The sequence below is a fragment of the Melospiza melodia genome, chromosome 3, assembly GCF_035770615.1.
Source record: "Melospiza melodia melodia isolate bMelMel2 chromosome 3, bMelMel2.pri, whole genome shotgun sequence".
Classification (NCBI taxonomy): Eukaryota; Metazoa; Chordata; class Aves; order Passeriformes; family Passerellidae; genus Melospiza; species Melospiza melodia.
The window spans coordinates 115,673,484-115,689,697 of NC_086196.1; the positions used below are offsets into that span (position 1 = coordinate 115,673,484).

The 16,214-nt window shown below is 46.7% G+C and overlaps 1 protein-coding gene across 1 annotated transcript in view; it reads left to right on the forward strand.

Annotated features, from left to right (window-relative positions):
- The window catches only part of BMP2 (bone morphogenetic protein 2), a 256,010-nt gene extending 248,574 nt beyond the window's left edge, over positions 1–7,436 (forward strand). Inside the window, exon 9 of the mRNA XM_063152820.1 lies at positions 6,649–7,436. The gene's annotated coding sequence lies outside the window, so the exon portion shown is untranslated. The remainder of the gene's footprint in view (positions 1–6,648) is intronic.
- The last annotated feature ends 8,778 nt before the right edge of the window (positions 7,437–16,214 follow it).

Sequence of the window (16,214 nt, forward strand, 5' to 3'; positions counted from 1 at the left end):
GGCTCAGATGCCCCATGTTGGCATCCAGTGCTGCTGCTGCTCAGGGAGGCTGCAGTGGGAATGTTCATGTTCACAGCAATGGTTCATCTTGGCCACCACCTGAAGGGAGGCTGAGGCTGCAAACCTCCTAAAATAGACATTAAATATCTTCTAATACAACATGACTCACTACTTTCCTGGCTGGGAGGACTCTCTCGGGTGATGGAGAACCTGAATCAGGTTCTTCAGTAGGCAGTGACAGCCTGAGGTGACGACAGGCCAAGGTGATGATGATGACGACATCTCAAGGTGACTTTGCCATGAGCCATGTAGAGACAGAGCCATTTTAGCTGGGGGGCTGAACATGGATTTTGGCCAGAAGAGCTCATCCCCTGGTACAGAGAGACACCATGCCTTGCACAAGCCACTCACTTGTCACCACACGCTGGCCTGGGGCCAGGACATTTGGCTGTAAAACTGCAGCTGTGTTGGTGCCCCTTAAAAAAAAGAGGGCACTGACCCAGCCAGATCCTTCTTCCAACAGGAGTTCCTGCCCTTTGGCATGCCACACGAGCAGACAGCACAACTTTTCCAGCAAAGTCAGAAAGGATGGGAAAGCTGATGAGCTTTGTGTTCAGGTGCCTGTGGCCAGAGTGCTATGCAATGTCAAAAGAAACTGCTGCAGTTTGGGATACAACAATAACACACAGCACTATATTTCATTCTTTTAACAAGTGCTGAATATGCAAAGGCTCCTTTCCCAGCTTCTGTCTTCATCTTGGAAGCTGGAGAAGAGCTGTGTGTATAATTATTTTCAGATGCCATCCACTTTTATTGATTATCTGAGTAGGATGCACAAATAATGGCAGCTAATGCCAGATCAGAAGTCAAGTGAAGCTCACTCTCTTTTGGGAAAAGCTGAAAGAATCCCACCACGTGAATGGGTCATTGAAAACAGCCTGGGATGTATTCCCTATAGTCATTCTGAAAGTTCAAGGGCAGGGGAAAAAAGAGGGGGAAAAAAAAAGGAAGCTGTCTCTGTATTCACTAAACTTCTAATATCTGAAAGTGCTTAAAAAAACACTCACACTTTTTTCATACACTCATGGAAAAACACACTAAGCTTTTGACTCGCTGGTTTTGTTTTTCCAGCGAGTCCCTTCCAGGCTCCACGCGCCCTCTCACCATCACGTCTGCTGGGTGAGCTGGGAGCTGACAGCCTCGAGAGGAGCTCTCTGTGATTTTGCCACATCGGGTTTCAAGTATCAGCTTGCTGCAAGTGCGGCAGAGAGGGAGGAGGAGGGAGGGAAGTGGTGAGAGCTTTGCCAGCACACCTGCACAAGCTTTGGGCTCTCCTGGACACTCTGTGTGCTAATGATGTATAACCTGCAGAGCCTGGCAACTCGCTCGCTGAAGACTCTACCAGACAGGCTCTGCATGCCTCTGATTCCTCATTTCTTAAAACAAGTAAGAAACTGCCCCCCACTCCCAGCCCCGTGCTGTAGGTAAATGCCCAGGGTGGAAATTGAGATGTGCTCAGCTGGGCAGAGCTTCTACCAAGGCAAGGAACAAATGACAATTTAATTATGGTGCTTTAGGTCTATGTAATTTCTCTTACAAAGCAAAAGGGAGGAAAAAAGCTGAAAGAGAGACAGAGTTCATTTCAGCTCCAATGTTCTGCTAATTTTTCTTTTCACTATTAGAGATGCATCTGGATCCTATTTCTAATCCACTCTCAAAGTTGCTTGAATTAAAATCCCAGATCACTGCTGTGTTTTCAAGTTGAAGTGTGCATAGTAGCCAAGGTTTATATTGCAATTTCTGGAGTTATGGAATGATGAGATCCAAAAGTGGAAAGTGTGTTGTATGCCTGAATCCTGGGGAGAAAAAACCTGGTTGGCATCAGTGTTATTTGGAATTGGAGCCCATTTGTAGAATAAACAGCCCTGAAGTTCAAACACGGCTACATTTTACATGTGGTTCTGCCCACTGGAGCTACTCGGTGTGCAAGAGCAAAGGCTGCCACGCTGGAGATGTAGGAATGGGAAGTGCTACTTAATTAGAAAGCCTGGATACTTTTCAACTTTTCCCCAACATTTAAAAGTTCCCCCATTAGTTTGGGGCTTATTGTAATGAGAAATTCACTTTCTGATTAAACCAGAACTTGCTTTGAAATACCAGCACTTTCTCTATTGCTCCCCGAATCCCAGTCCAGCACCCTGCTTATGAATAAATCCAACAGTCTTGTTAGACTGGAAAACACCACAGCTCTCATGGAGTTACGAATCCCCATATTCTCTGGGCTTTCATCTCTGCCATGACAATTCCCAGCCTCTGCCAGGTGAAGCCAGCCAGCCAATATTTATGGAAAATGCGCAGACGAATCATTTCCAATAGCGGCCACGATTATTAATTACATCAGTTTACATTGACATCCAAATGGACAGATATAAGCCAAAAAATTGGAGTAATGGCTCCACCCATCTACCACCCAAATGTAAACAAGCCAGCATGGTTAAAAAGAGGACTGGAAGTCAGGGCTGGGGCGTTCTCCTTCTGCTGTGCCATGGTGGGATAGCCAAACTTCCACACAACCTTCCTGCCAGGCAATTCATCCAGCCCTAAACTGACCTTACCTCACTCAGGAAGTTCAGTGGCTTCTCTCGGAATCAGCTTCTTTTTAAAAAGGGCTAGAAATGCACTACTGTCAATAAGAGCAAGAGGTTCTGTTTTGGAGATTGGGTGTTGCAGGGTCATGATTGAAACCTGTTAAGTACCTAAAATACAGCTCAGCCCAAGCCATGGTTGGTCCTGGTGTTGTGCATACATGTGTGGGCAGGGAAATAGCTGCAGAGGGGAAGGGAGTCCTGAAAAGAGCCCTGCACTTACCCTTAAAACTTTCTTCCTTGCCCCTCTCCAAGTTGGCCTAAATTCAACTACATTGAAGTATTCCCCAAATTACATTTCCAGTAAATTCCCAACCCTGCACGAAACAGCACCTGCTGTTTGTTGAGGTATCTTTGCATGCCACGGTTGATCCATTCCTCCTGGTACCATCACCTGGAGAAAAAGGATTCTGCTCAGCTTCCAGTTCCCACTCCTGACCAAGAGAGCAGCTTGGCCTCAGCATGGCCTGTGCCTGCACCTCTGCACACCACAGGCCTGCTCAGATGGGCTGGCTCAGAAGAGGGAGCTCTCCTGGAGCCCGGGGCAGCTCATACCAGTGAGGGTCTGGCCTGCGAACACTCGCACCTGCAGGGTGAGGACAAACAAAGGCCCATGCTCCAAAGTGTGGTGAGCTCCAGCCTCCCAAGCCCTACAAAATCCCACTTCCTCTCCACTCGTGCTAAATGTAAAAACAGAAACAAAGACACACACCTAAATAAACAGAAAAGCAGAGAGCAGAGGGGAGGGAGGCCCTGGTGCACGCCAACTAGTACAGAGAGATGTTTTCTATTTGCGGTCCTCTGTGTCAGACCTTGCCATGTCACGTGGACCAGAATGTGAGTGGGAGACTTGTTGGACACATTGGCTTTACAAATGCCTCACAATTGCAGAAACACCTGCTTTACATTATTTTTTTTGCTGGTCCACAACAAAATTCCTCCCTGGTCAACAGTTTTCAGCAGACCTCCTTTCCTCCTTCTCTGTCGATGGCTCAAATCACTGGTTTCTAAATCCTGGGCCACCACGAGATCACTCAGGAACCTGCTTTGGTAGGAGAGTGCACCAGAAGGCAGAAAGTCCAGCTCTGCTCAGAATTATGCCAAAGTGTTGGCCAGAGGACCAAACCCACGTGAGGCTGCTCGTGGCTGGGTGTGGGGAGCAGCAGAGGGGTGACCCAGCCCAAGGGGACTGGTCTGTCAGACCCATCTGTTTTCAGCATGAACCCCCCTGGCCACACCTCTGCAGCTCACAGCGCTCCAGCCACCACGAGTTATTGCTCTTGGTCTCCACTGCTTCCTGTGAAGCTGGAATGGGTCTGAGGCAGCGTCCAATGAAACCAAAGGGAGCCTTTCCATTAACTCAATGGGCTCTGGATCAGGCCCAACATCTGTTTGGCCCTCTCTGTACACAGCACAGCCAATTTATTCTTTATCCATTCCTGGGCCTCTTTCTCCAATAGCATCCATATTTTCCTACTTATGGTTGTCATTAGCCCCACTAAGCACCACCCCAAGAAGGAGACAGCCTGTGCCCCTTTGGCAGCCAATCCCCTGGTGTGGCACAGTGGTGTGTGCTGCCCCAACCCCTTACCATTTCAGCAAGGCTCTCCTCTCTCCTTGTTCAGGTTTCCAGCAAATCCCTTTGAGCTGCCAAGCTCTTCCTACCCTCCCCTTCCCATCAAGTAATGGGCTGGTTGTGCCATCTCTTCTATTGAAAACCTGATCAAGAATCAGTGCTGACACCAAACAACAAGATCCAAAAGCCTGTAAGACCCCTGAAGAGCACTGCCAGGCAAGGACAGCCTCTCTGAACAGACATTTCCACCTTGGTTAATGACAGCCCAGGCAATGGGTTCCCTAGAGATCTGCAGTCTGAGGGAGAGCAGCCAACACTCAGGTCCTTTGTCATGCATTGGAGTTTAGGGCTACAGTAAGAGACCAGGCAACAATTACTCAAGCTGGCTGTATCAGAACACAGAATATCTTATGTTGGGCAGGGCCCATAAAGTGCATTGAGTCCAAGTCCCACCTCCTCACAGGACTATTTAAAATGATACCATACAACTATAAGCATCATCCAGACACTCCTTGAACTCTGACAGGCTTGGTGTGGTTACAACTTCCCTGGGGTTCTTTCCCCACCATCCCCAAATCTCCTCAAGTGTGAATTTGTGTTGTGCCAGTTCACTGCACTTCGGTTTCCATCTGTTCCCACCAAATTTGTGACTCACATTGCAGAGACAATTATGGGACTGGGCACAAGTCTTCTCTTGGGCCCACAGTGACAGCCACAGTCCACAAGACACCATCCATTCACTGAGCAATATTCAGGAGTAATTTTTATGACTTTACCGAGCCCTTGGATTCCAGGATCTTGTTTTCAACCAGCACACATGGATTGCCATGCTGTGACATGCATGTCATTGCTGAGCAGAGCCACAGCCTTTGCTTACAAGCCAAGCTGCTTCTTATAGCAGGAAAACAAGTCTCCAGTGCTGAGTGTAGATAATCTTCCAGGCATGGAGCTGTGGATTCATTCTGGGCACTGCCATTGCCCAAGTGAGAACCCCACACAAAAATTCCTCCCCAGCATACCCCCAAATCACATGGGTTTGGAAATGGGTGCGTGTTGCCTGAGGCCAGATGTGGGGACTGGCAGGCTGCTGGCACTGTGCAGAGGCACATCTGCATGTCAGGCAGTTACTCATTCCTGCATACTTCCCTGATAAAATCTGGATTGCCTAAAGCTGGTATTTTCACTCCAGTTTCCTTATCAAGGTATTTACCACCTCCTGTCTGTGTCTTGCAGACTGAGGGTGTTAAATGCTCCCTTATTCTCTCCCTGTGCAGGGAGCTGGAGCATGTAGGAGCTGGAGCTGCCATCCAGGATGGGATTTCTAACCCCACCAGAGCAGGGCTGGCTGTGTGGCTGCTGGCCTGGGCTCTGGGATCTCACCCTCTTTGTACCTGGGATGTGTCTCTGTTGATCCTCATGCTGCCTTCCTGCAGCTGCCGGGCTCCTTCCTGTGTTTGGGGCATTTGTTGTGGTGTTTCCTGGTAGTCCCCAATCACATTTTAGAAGCTGTTTTGTCCCCTGCAGGGTTCTCTCCTGGTGTAGTTGTTGCACAGCTGTAGGAAGAGAAGGAGAGTTTGGAATAAAGTTGTCTCAGGAAGAGCAGATGTGTATATGGCAACCCAGTAATGCACATAACATCCTTTCCTCTCTAAAGCAAAAAGCAGGTCTCTGTCTCTTAAATATCAACACTGAGATAGGCCCCTGATCACAAAGGTAAGGTGTACTTGGAATTTTGAGCAGTTCCTTTTCCAAGAGAGCACCCCACTCCTCTTTCACTGCTGACATCAATCACCTATTTTAGCCAATGGCTCACACAACCCCCTCCTCCTTTGGGAGAGCATCACCCTGAACCCTTCACAGCGGGTCCTTGAGAGCTCTGCACTTCCCCCCTGAGCTTCTTAAAAGGGGAAAAGAGAGACATGTTCTGAAACACAGTATCCTGAAAAAAATATTCATTTCCTTGAGGAAAAACACTACTGGATTACTCACTGGGAAAACCTAAGCAACAGATCTGTTTCAGTTTGGTTTCATAAACATGGGAAATATTTCATCAGTTTAAGAACAACTGATTTGTGGAGATTGATCAGCTGGGTTCACACTGCCTTGAGGGAGCTGAAATTTATTTTTGGGATGCTGATTCTACAGACAAGGCTGTCCTCAGCATTATGTTGTAGGCATATAGCTTGTGCCAATCAGACTTAAAAGAATGCTTTTCAGCTAAATTCAAAAAGAATGAAACTTGATTTCAGAAATGCCACCAAGTAATTTTAGCTTAAGAAAACCCCCAATGTGTAAACCCCTTTAATATAGAAAGATTTTCTTCTGACATTTTTGCTCCATTTTTGAATTGGTGTTTGGGATACAGAAAAACAATCAGAATTATCACATGGGGTAGATTTCTAATTTGAAACTTCTGTCTTGACATAGGCTGGCTGAAGAAAGTGAGACCCCTTCAGGTGTTACTGCAGAGCTGTTGCCAACTTGAGCAAATGTGTTTGAATCTCACCACTACACCTGCCCACACATGAAGGACTCTTGGGATGCTGGACAGTGCTCAAAGAGAGCAAGGGAACAGACCTGTGCTGTAGTGTAGAACCCGTCTGCTGGCAGATGCCAGACTTGGATCTGAGACTGTTGTCGCACTTGGCAGTGCCCACCCTGCTGAGAGGCCTCTGCACCAGATGGGCAAAGCAAGCTCTGTCAGTCACTGGCAGCAGTCCAGAGGAGCCAGGCAGGACTCACAAGTTGGTTTTTTCCCTTCCTCCGGTGATTGGACAAGCCAACATTGAAATCAGAGACGAGGCTGCTATCAGTGGTGGTGTTAATTGGGTGCCAATTGCAAGGAAGACAGGATGACAGCGACACTGCTTGGGACTGTATCCTGCATCCAAGCTCTAACTTCCTTTGCATCCTCCCTCCCCTGGTATTCAGTCTAGCTAGGCTAAAACCAGCTCCAGACATGGCCACTCTTGCTGCAATTTCTCCTCAAACTCTCTCGGCAGCTGCAATATTTTGGAGGTGTTGTGCACCTGCTGCAGCCCCTGCCCAGGTGCCCAGAGCGTGGGGAGGAGCAGCCCAGAGAGCCCTGGAGGCAGAAGCACAGGAAAGCAGAGGCTTTTGCCGGGCCCTGCAACCTCCAGAGACAGTGCCTGAGAATAAAACACAGGGAACCACGTAGTGTGAGAGAGTAACTCAAAAATTACGCCTGTAGTGAAGAAACCACATAATATATTCAAGATGTCAGAGGTTAGCCATGGTGCATGTGAATCATGCTGCAAATACCTCACCTTTAACTCTGCCGTCGTAATTAGATTACAAAGTTTTTATTACGGTTTTAAATTCTGCCTTTATAGGTTGCTGTCCAGCTGTGCACTTAAATCTGGTTTTATCACACTTTCTGAGCTCATCACATTTAATTCTGCCCCTACAATGCTGGATTAACTTTAAGGGTCGCTGAAGTCAGAAGTCACTCACCCTTGCCCTACTAATGGATTCCCAGAGCCCCGCACGGCCGAGCAGTGCCGTGTACAGTAACCCAAATTCATCATCGGCCTGAGGGGAAGGCAGAGGGGGTCTTTGTTTATTTACTGCTCTGCTGGGTTCGCTCTGGGGACATTTGCAGAGATGACAGCATCAGGAGGTGTTGTTTACCTCCTCCTGGGCAATGCAGCCTGCCCAGCACTGCCCTGAGAGCTGGAAGGGAGGACAGCTGGGCCTGCCTGGGAGAAGCCACGGCTGATTCATGACGCTCATGGACCTGAGCAAATGCTCAGCTCTCTCCATCCAGAAATCACACCCTGCTGCCCCACTCGCTCCTGCCACAACTCCCTCCCCTGGTATTTTGTGGGCCTCATCTCTGATATTCGAAGCAGTCCCAGAAGACTGAAAAAGCCCATTTTTTTTTATTCTAAGGATGACTTCTTTGTTGTTACCTATCATCAAGAAAGCAGGACAGGGCACAAATGAAACTCTTCATCTAAACAACGTTCATCCCCAGGTTTTTATCTCAATCTGTTTTTATTCTCTGACAAGCAAAGGTCAGAGAGGTTGGTGTTAGATACTACCAAAATAAGATGATTCATTGCCTTGAAAAAAATCATCCTGCAAACAAGCAAATAAAGGGGAAATCATATTCTATTAAAAGAAACTCCCAAATCATCAAGAAATAAGGTACTGAAGGGTCCAAGTGATTTACATGAAGTCACGGGGAGTCTGAAGGATCTAGGAAATCACACTTGCTCCAGTGGAAAAGACATTTCTCTTTCTTGCTGAGGAATACTTTATTAGGGCAGACCTGAGCCAGAGATGGACAGCATGGAATTTAGTGGAAAGTGGAGGGCAAACTGGCACAATAATGCCATGACAATTTCTGACCTTTGCCTTTCAATGACTAGACACATTTTTGGAATCAAGGTTAATAATCTTCAGCAATATACAACCTTCTGCCTAGGAATGTGTGGTGATCAGGGCAAAGAATTTCACATGGTCACAAAATATCTATCTCAGAGTCCTGGGCTAATAAAATACTCTATTTCCTCCATTAATTGTGTCCACGTGGAGCTGTAACTAAGTAGCTGAAACAAATAAAACCAAAGTAATATTGTTTCCTTTTAAAATATTTCACTTAATTTGTGGAAGAGGTTTGGGCTCATTAAAAATAGGCCATCTCCCACGAGGGCTTTTTCCTTTTCTCCTGCGAGCCCCTGGCCCAGGGCTCTGTAACATGGAGAGCAGCACGTTGTCCTTGGCACAGCCCTGGCTGGAGCTGCTCTCCTGCTCGGCTCTGCAGCCCTGGGCAGGCAGAACTTGCTTGGCCAAGCAGCTCCTGATGTGCCACTGCCCTGGGAGAACAGTCCCTGACTGAAATGTCCTCCTTCCCTCTCCAGCTCATTAGGAAACTCCACTCCCTGCTCCCATGGAAAGCTGTCACCGTCACAATCCCTCTGGGGAAGTGACAATATGCTCACTGCATCCAGAGGTGCAAGCAAAGCCCAGTTCTGAGTCTGTCTGAAGGCACTGTGCAGGCACTTGGTTGCTTCTGGTGGATCTCAGACTGTTCCCTGCTCCTCCAGAGCAAGCTGTGAGTCAGCTGCATCAGGGTGACACCAGGAACTGATGTCAGACTGTGACAGCTCCTTCCCCTGAGCTGACGTCAGTCACAAAATGGGCACAAAACACACAAGATGGAAGGGAAGAGCAACCTGGAGCAAGGGCGCCAGGCGGCCAGCAAAACCTCCAGAACACAACAAATGATTGCACATTCCTTCCCTGGGGAATGTAATTTTTCCTCCTTCACTGGGCTATCTTTTCCAAGTGCTCTCCTCCAAAAGGTCACAGCCTCAAGCACAGTTAGAGTTTGTGAGAGACACTACTCTGTCTAAGCAAAACCAGAAGATCTGGTGATTCCACAGTCCCTTGTGACCTCTATGCTGCTGAGTGCTCTGACCTGGAAGGTGCTTGTGCTGCAGCGGGACAGGGGCAGTGCCCCAAGGCTAGGGGAGGGAAGGATCTGACCAAAGGAGGCCAAACAAGCACGTGTTTGCTAAGTTAGAGAAAAGTCAGGGCAGAGAACCTGAGACCGTGGTCTCTGCACTGGCACCTTTCAGAAGGTGCCCTGTTGGCACCAAACACCCCTCCCTTGTGCCCCACTACTGATGTGGCTCCAAATGCTCACTGGGTATCTGGGAGAGATGTTATGGTATGCACGCTTCAGCTCTGTTTTATGAGGACATTTCCATAAAATTAGAACCTATGATCCCTCTCCCAGTTTCTCCTTCTCTCTTGTGGGCTCTGTCACACTGGAGAAGAATTAATGCCAATGTAACCAGGCAACAACCAAACTATTCATGAGAGCATCCCAGTCTAAAGGAGTTCAGAGGCTCCCCCAGTGCTGGGTCACTCCAGTTCTTCTCACTGGTTTTGTTGTCCTTCTAGGGGGGAAGCCACATCTGGAAAATTACTGATGTCCTGCTGTTCACTATGGACACCACTGGGAACTGGCATATGGTCTTGTAAAGTGTGATTAGATCTACAAACTAAACTCTCATTATGACCTCTCTCAAGGTCTTTAAAAACACATTTCCCTAACTGCTATGATTATATCTAAATTCTTTCGTTTTGGTAATAACAACATCACCCACATTTTCCTCTCTCCCTCCTCTTTTTTCTGATCATAATTTTGTTACTCACAACAGAAAAATCGTTCCACAACTCTCTCCCTGTGGACTTGATCTCTGGGTAGGAACACTCTCCTCCACCCAGAAATGAGTATAAACATAAACATCTCTGCTCTGGAGGAGCTGAACCTGAGGCATGGAGTCTCTGGACCATATGAAAAAATCTCAGTTATCAGACTCTCATCAGCATCATCATCACCATTAGTGTTATCACTGCCTATGTTAGAGTCGCCCTCAGAGATGAGAGCCAAGACCAAGGCCTGCTGAGGGTTCAGATGCTGTGCAAACACACCTTGAGGGCAGCCTCAAGGACCCAGCTCAATGAACCCCCTGTCACTGCCATTCCTCTGCTGCCTCTCTGTAGATCTGAATTCTTCCTTTTGCAGCTTCTGTGATCACCAGCTCAGCTGTACCAAATTTTTCTTCTCAACACCCAGCAAAAGTCCAGAATTGCCATCACTCAGCTCCACCAAACACTCCCAGCAAATGACTGGGATGGCAGTGAGGTTATGCTCAAAATCTTATCCCCACCATAAAAGCCATGGGAGAACTGGAGTGGGAAGAAGATTTCTGCCCCAAGTATGTTTATTCCAGAGTATAATGTTCTGCTCCAGGCAGAAAGGCACTAGTCCCAGGTGACTTCAAAAGAATTAATTCAGGATCACCTCTGAGCCCAGAGGGAGAGCTGGACTTGCCAATTCTGCAAGGACCAGTTCAGGAACTGCAGCACCTGGGAAAAGGCATCTGACCACAGCAGGAGGATTCAGTCATTCTGGCATTTGCTGAGGAACAATGTGCAAAACTCACATACCTGGCTGGCAGCTGTGCTTTGCTTTTATCAGATCTCTAAAGAATCATGTGATGGTTTTAAATATTTAAAACATTGTGATTGCAACAGAATATCCCAGTTGGATGAATCATGGGAAGCAAAGAGGTAAAAATATCCAGCAGCAGTTCCCTGTGCAGTGGGGCTGTGTGTGCAGCTTCCATCTGTCTGTACAGGCATTTCTGGAGCACGTTCACCAGGGGTGTTAAATGGAGACATGAATGAACACTTGGTTTGAAGGCCTGAACCATTTGACTTTGATAAGATTTTATCTTGATGAACACAGAATTGATTGACATCTCATATTTCTTGGGTTTAATGAGCTCATAACTGCACTTTAATTGGTTTAATTACCAGGGCATAATATTGCAGGTATGTAATGCAGACCTGTAATATTGAGTTATACAATATATTATATTTCCTGTACATCACAAATTACAACATGCACTGTAACACAGTTTTTCATGAGAATTATTACCAGGATTATCAGTGGTGAATATTCAGCGACATGAATAGAAATTTCCTTTAAGTAATGTCTTCAGGATTCGCCCTCCTTGTATAAGCTTCTAAGAACAACGTTCATCCGAGGAAAATGTGAAGGCTGTGAAATATGAAATTATTTCTAGGCTAGGGTGGGATTTGGCTCCAGAAAGCTCAGGGTCTAAGTTCCTCCAAGATGTTTAGACACCTCACTCCCATTTCAAATTTCCATGTTTGCGTCAGAAATACAGATTTTCCTCTAGCTTTTTCCAAGGCTGGCTCAACGCTCACAGCGTTTTCTCAATCTATTTATTGTCCACACTTTGGAAATGACTGTTAACAGTCCCCCAGTGTTTTCCTGCTATAATTGTTTGGATCTCTGGGGTGACACAATTAGCAGCTGGGAGAAGCACCGGAGAGTGGAATTGCGTCTTTAATTATCTTTGCATTGTGAGGAAGGATGCCGTGTGCCCAGGCAGTTATTACACCTGACAAGGACAATGTATTTACAATGGGTGTTTATACAGGCTAATTCCTTACAAAAATACCTTGACAGAAAGTGCTCCACCTGCCTCATGTTCCCTATCGCAATTGCTAATTAATATTATTGTGCTGAAAACAATCCTATCAAGCAAAGCCTCTCTGTCATAACTGCTGCTCCCTGCCCAGCTATGCCTAATTAAACTGCTGCTGACTCACTCAGCAGGAAGGATGTTCAGCAGACCTGGTCTCACTGCTGTTTTACAGAGTCTCTGCTCTGCTCAGCCTCCCTCAAGCTGCCCTGGCTGCCTCTACTCGACTCCTGCTGCTGACTCAGGGTCTAAAGCCATAATCAGCTTCCTGGCGTAGTTCTGGGTTTAACTGCTCATAGAGCTGCCCATGCACCTGCACTCAAAGCCAAGCACCATCTGATTCCCTTTTCCAGTCACACTGGTTAAAATCTAGCTGTGAGGGCAAGATTACTCTGCAGGGCACTGCACACAACGACTGCAGCTGTTGTGACCTTTCTGTGTATTTGTCAGACTAAAATGATGTTTACATTGGTGGCATAAATAAGACCTGAGCCTTCAAATTGAATCAGAATGGAACTGCTCTGCAGTTTTTGGGAGTTGTGCTGGGACTGGGGTGAAAGGCTGCCCTCAGTGCCAGAGTCAGGCTCAGTGATTTGGGCTTGTCTCTAGGTGTGTGAGGATACAAGCAGGAGTCTAATGGGATTGACAAAAGGACATTACTCACCCCTCAGGAGGCTGCCTCCTCTGCAAAGAGCTCCTGCGTGGCCCAGCTCAAATTGCAAACCTGCATGTTCTTCTGTGTCTCATCTGCTACAGACAGATAATTACAGAGGTGCTAAGAGGATAAACGCAGTAAAGTCTGGAAGGAGAAAAGAGAGGAGAGATGGGCATGGCCAGCTGCTCTTGTCCTGGGCATGCCTGGGCTCTGCAGTGGCACAGACAGGGCTTCTGGCCAGCAGGAGCATCAGTCATGACATCCCCATGGCTCAGGGGGCTGGATGAGGGCTCTGGGGTACAGGGCTGTCCCCACCAGCTTTGCTTTAGCTCAGCTGCTGATGCAGGACTCAGCCTTTGCTCCTGGGAGCAGCTCTGCAGTGCATGGTACAGATAAACTCTAGGGGAATGTAACAAAATCCTGGGGAGGGATGGCAAAGTTAGAAACCCACATTTTGGGCAGATAAAGCTCCCAGACTGCTCCTTCTGGAACTAACCAATAACAACAAAAAGAAACAGAAAAAGGGAAACAAATTAAGCTCAAAAATTGAATGCAACTTCCAGTGTATGAAATGAATCAGTGAATCAAACAGGCTAAAGGAATAAGAAAAATAAAGAAAAATCAAGACTTTTTTACCCCCATGAAATCAAGGGGTTCCTGTGAAGAGCAGGAGAGGAAATATTTATTCCCCAAGAAATGCAGCAGTGCTGCTGTGAAATGAAGCAGGTGGTCAGCACACTGTGCCTGGGCATCTTCAGCACTGACCAGGATTAGGGCACTGCAGAAAATGTTCCCAAAGCACCTGGGACCCCCTGCCCATGAGGAGCACCTTAACCCCAGAATCCTTCTCTGTGGCAATGCCCTTCTTCCTGCTGCACTTGGAGAAGGGCTGCAGGGTGGCCAGGACTGACCACAGTGCCTGTGCATCCCAGACATGAATCCTTCATGGAGCCAGGGACTCCCATGGGAGCTGAAGATGTGCAGCACCTTTGAACAGCATTTGCTACTGCCACTAATAATGATGATAATAACAAAGGGCAGGGAAGAAATAATACTGAAGCTTCCTTCCAACCTTGAGCTCTGTGTGTGAGGATAGCCAGGATCCCAAAAGGCACTGGGGTCCTGCTTTGTCTGAAGCAGTAGTGAATAGAAATGGTTGGTGAAGCTTCAGAATAACCATATATGTATGTGGTTAACAGGCTAAATAAAAGGAATACACACCTCTTTCTTTGAAATATGCCAAAAGGGAATCTCTTAGCAAAAAAAAAAGATTGGTTTTTTTTTTTTTTTTTTTTGACTGCACTTTGCTTTGGAAGAACAACATCCAGAAGAAAAACAAAAATACCAAGAGTGCTGCAATTGTGCCATTTCAAAATTTACAGCATGAAGCTTTTGGCTTTTTCACCCTCAAGTTTTCATGCAGATTGTTTTATACAAGACCATGGAAAGCAGGAATGGAGACAACTGACCTCAGCTCACTTCTCAGGAGGGAAGGTAGAAGAAGAATTTTTCTTCTGGGGTTTTTCTTGAATTCAAGTCAGGCTTCAAAATTCCTTCTTGTCAGGGATTCCATTTGGAGTATTGCTCATATGTCTCTCTGTGTCACCACAGTAGCCACCCAAGAAATCTCCTGGTGTGCCAATTCTCACAGAGCCCAAGGCCACAGCTGTGGAAAGGGAGGCAAGGAGCAAGGAGATGACTTTATAACAGCCCAGAGCATCACTGGCAGCAGTAGGTGATGAGCTGTGTATTGTGTGCAATCTGCAGCCCTGCCAAAAAATTCCCCTTTTCTACTGCACTTTGAGCCAGCCTGGCTAATGGCAAGGAGTCTTTTGTTGCCATTTGAGGAGCTGGCTGTTGGTCCAAGCTCTCACACTCTCATGGAGGAGGCAGCAAGGCGGGGCAGAGTGCCCATTCCAGCAGGAATACGTGTCCTAGGCTGGCCCATCTGCAAAATAATTCTGAGTGTCAGCCAGGCCAAAAGTTGGCTCTGGGATCAGACAGGGCTAAGCATGGTGACAGTTCCAGGGAAGGAAATGGAAATGGTCTGGGGAGTTGTGGCACAGAGAGTGACACCTGTGGCAATGGGCTCATCAGCTGAAGGATTTGGTGCAATACACATTGCAACATGGTTGTATTCTCAGAAATCCATGGCTTGCCAGAAAAACAAATTAAATCAGACAGGCTTATGATTTGGTTTGATTGCTTCCAAACTCATCTTTAATCTGAGTTCTTTTCATGGTCATCACAACAGGGCTTGCTTGAATCTCAGGGCCTAATCCTCCTGGCGCAAGCTGGAGTGAATCCATTTAACTAAGGGAATTTTGCCAGTTTACATCAGATTGTGGCTATATTTAAGTGTAAGTCATTTAGAAATATGCAAGTACTTATTTGCAGCACTACTTTATGAATTTCAGATTTTACAGATGAGGATTTGACCATGGGATTCAGACAAGCTCTGCTCTGACAGTCTCATGAAAGAACTCAGATGAAAGTTGTATCTGGAAGGAACAAAACCTTGAACAAACACTGGCTCCTTCCTCACATTTCAGAACTGCTCAGCTCAGCTTCCAGAACCCCAGACAATTTTGCAGTGTCAGGGAAGAAGAACAACCATCATTTGTCTCACTGCTCTGATGGGCTGGTTCTGAAGAGGCCCGTCATTTAAGAGTGAGCACAGATTGGGAATTACTTGTGATTCTTTATCTCTAGGGACAATTCCACTTCCCACACTCTAATTTCCAGCCCTGGAGCACTGCTCTGACCTCAGCCCCACAGCCCTGTATCCACAGGAACATTCCCCAGTCACAGGGACAGTCACAATGTAATGAGTAAATGCATTTCCCCAGGAAGGGGAGACTGTTCATAACTTTAAGAAGAAAAAGGGTGATTACCTGGATTGAATGTAGTTCAGCAGGTTGGAAGAAGTAGCAGCAGCTCCCTGAAAGAGAAGGATAAGGGAAATAAGTTTTCAGACCCAGGGATCAGCAGCTCTTTCACTGTCTTTTGGCAGTAGCCTCTAAAAACCTCAGTGCAATGGTGTCCAAACAGACTGAAACCTCCAGGTAATATCTGAACATCAAGAAACCAAACACTGTTACCTAATGAAGTCCTGAGTAAGAGAAATACTGATTTTGTTCTATGTTTTGTTGTTATTTTGGGGTTTTTTGTTGTTATTTTGGGGTTTTTTAACATCCTTTGCACTTGATAATTGTTTCCCTTAGCAAAAGCGGTCACGTAATATAAGGTGGAGGCAAAAGAGCTACATTAAAAGCCATAATTAC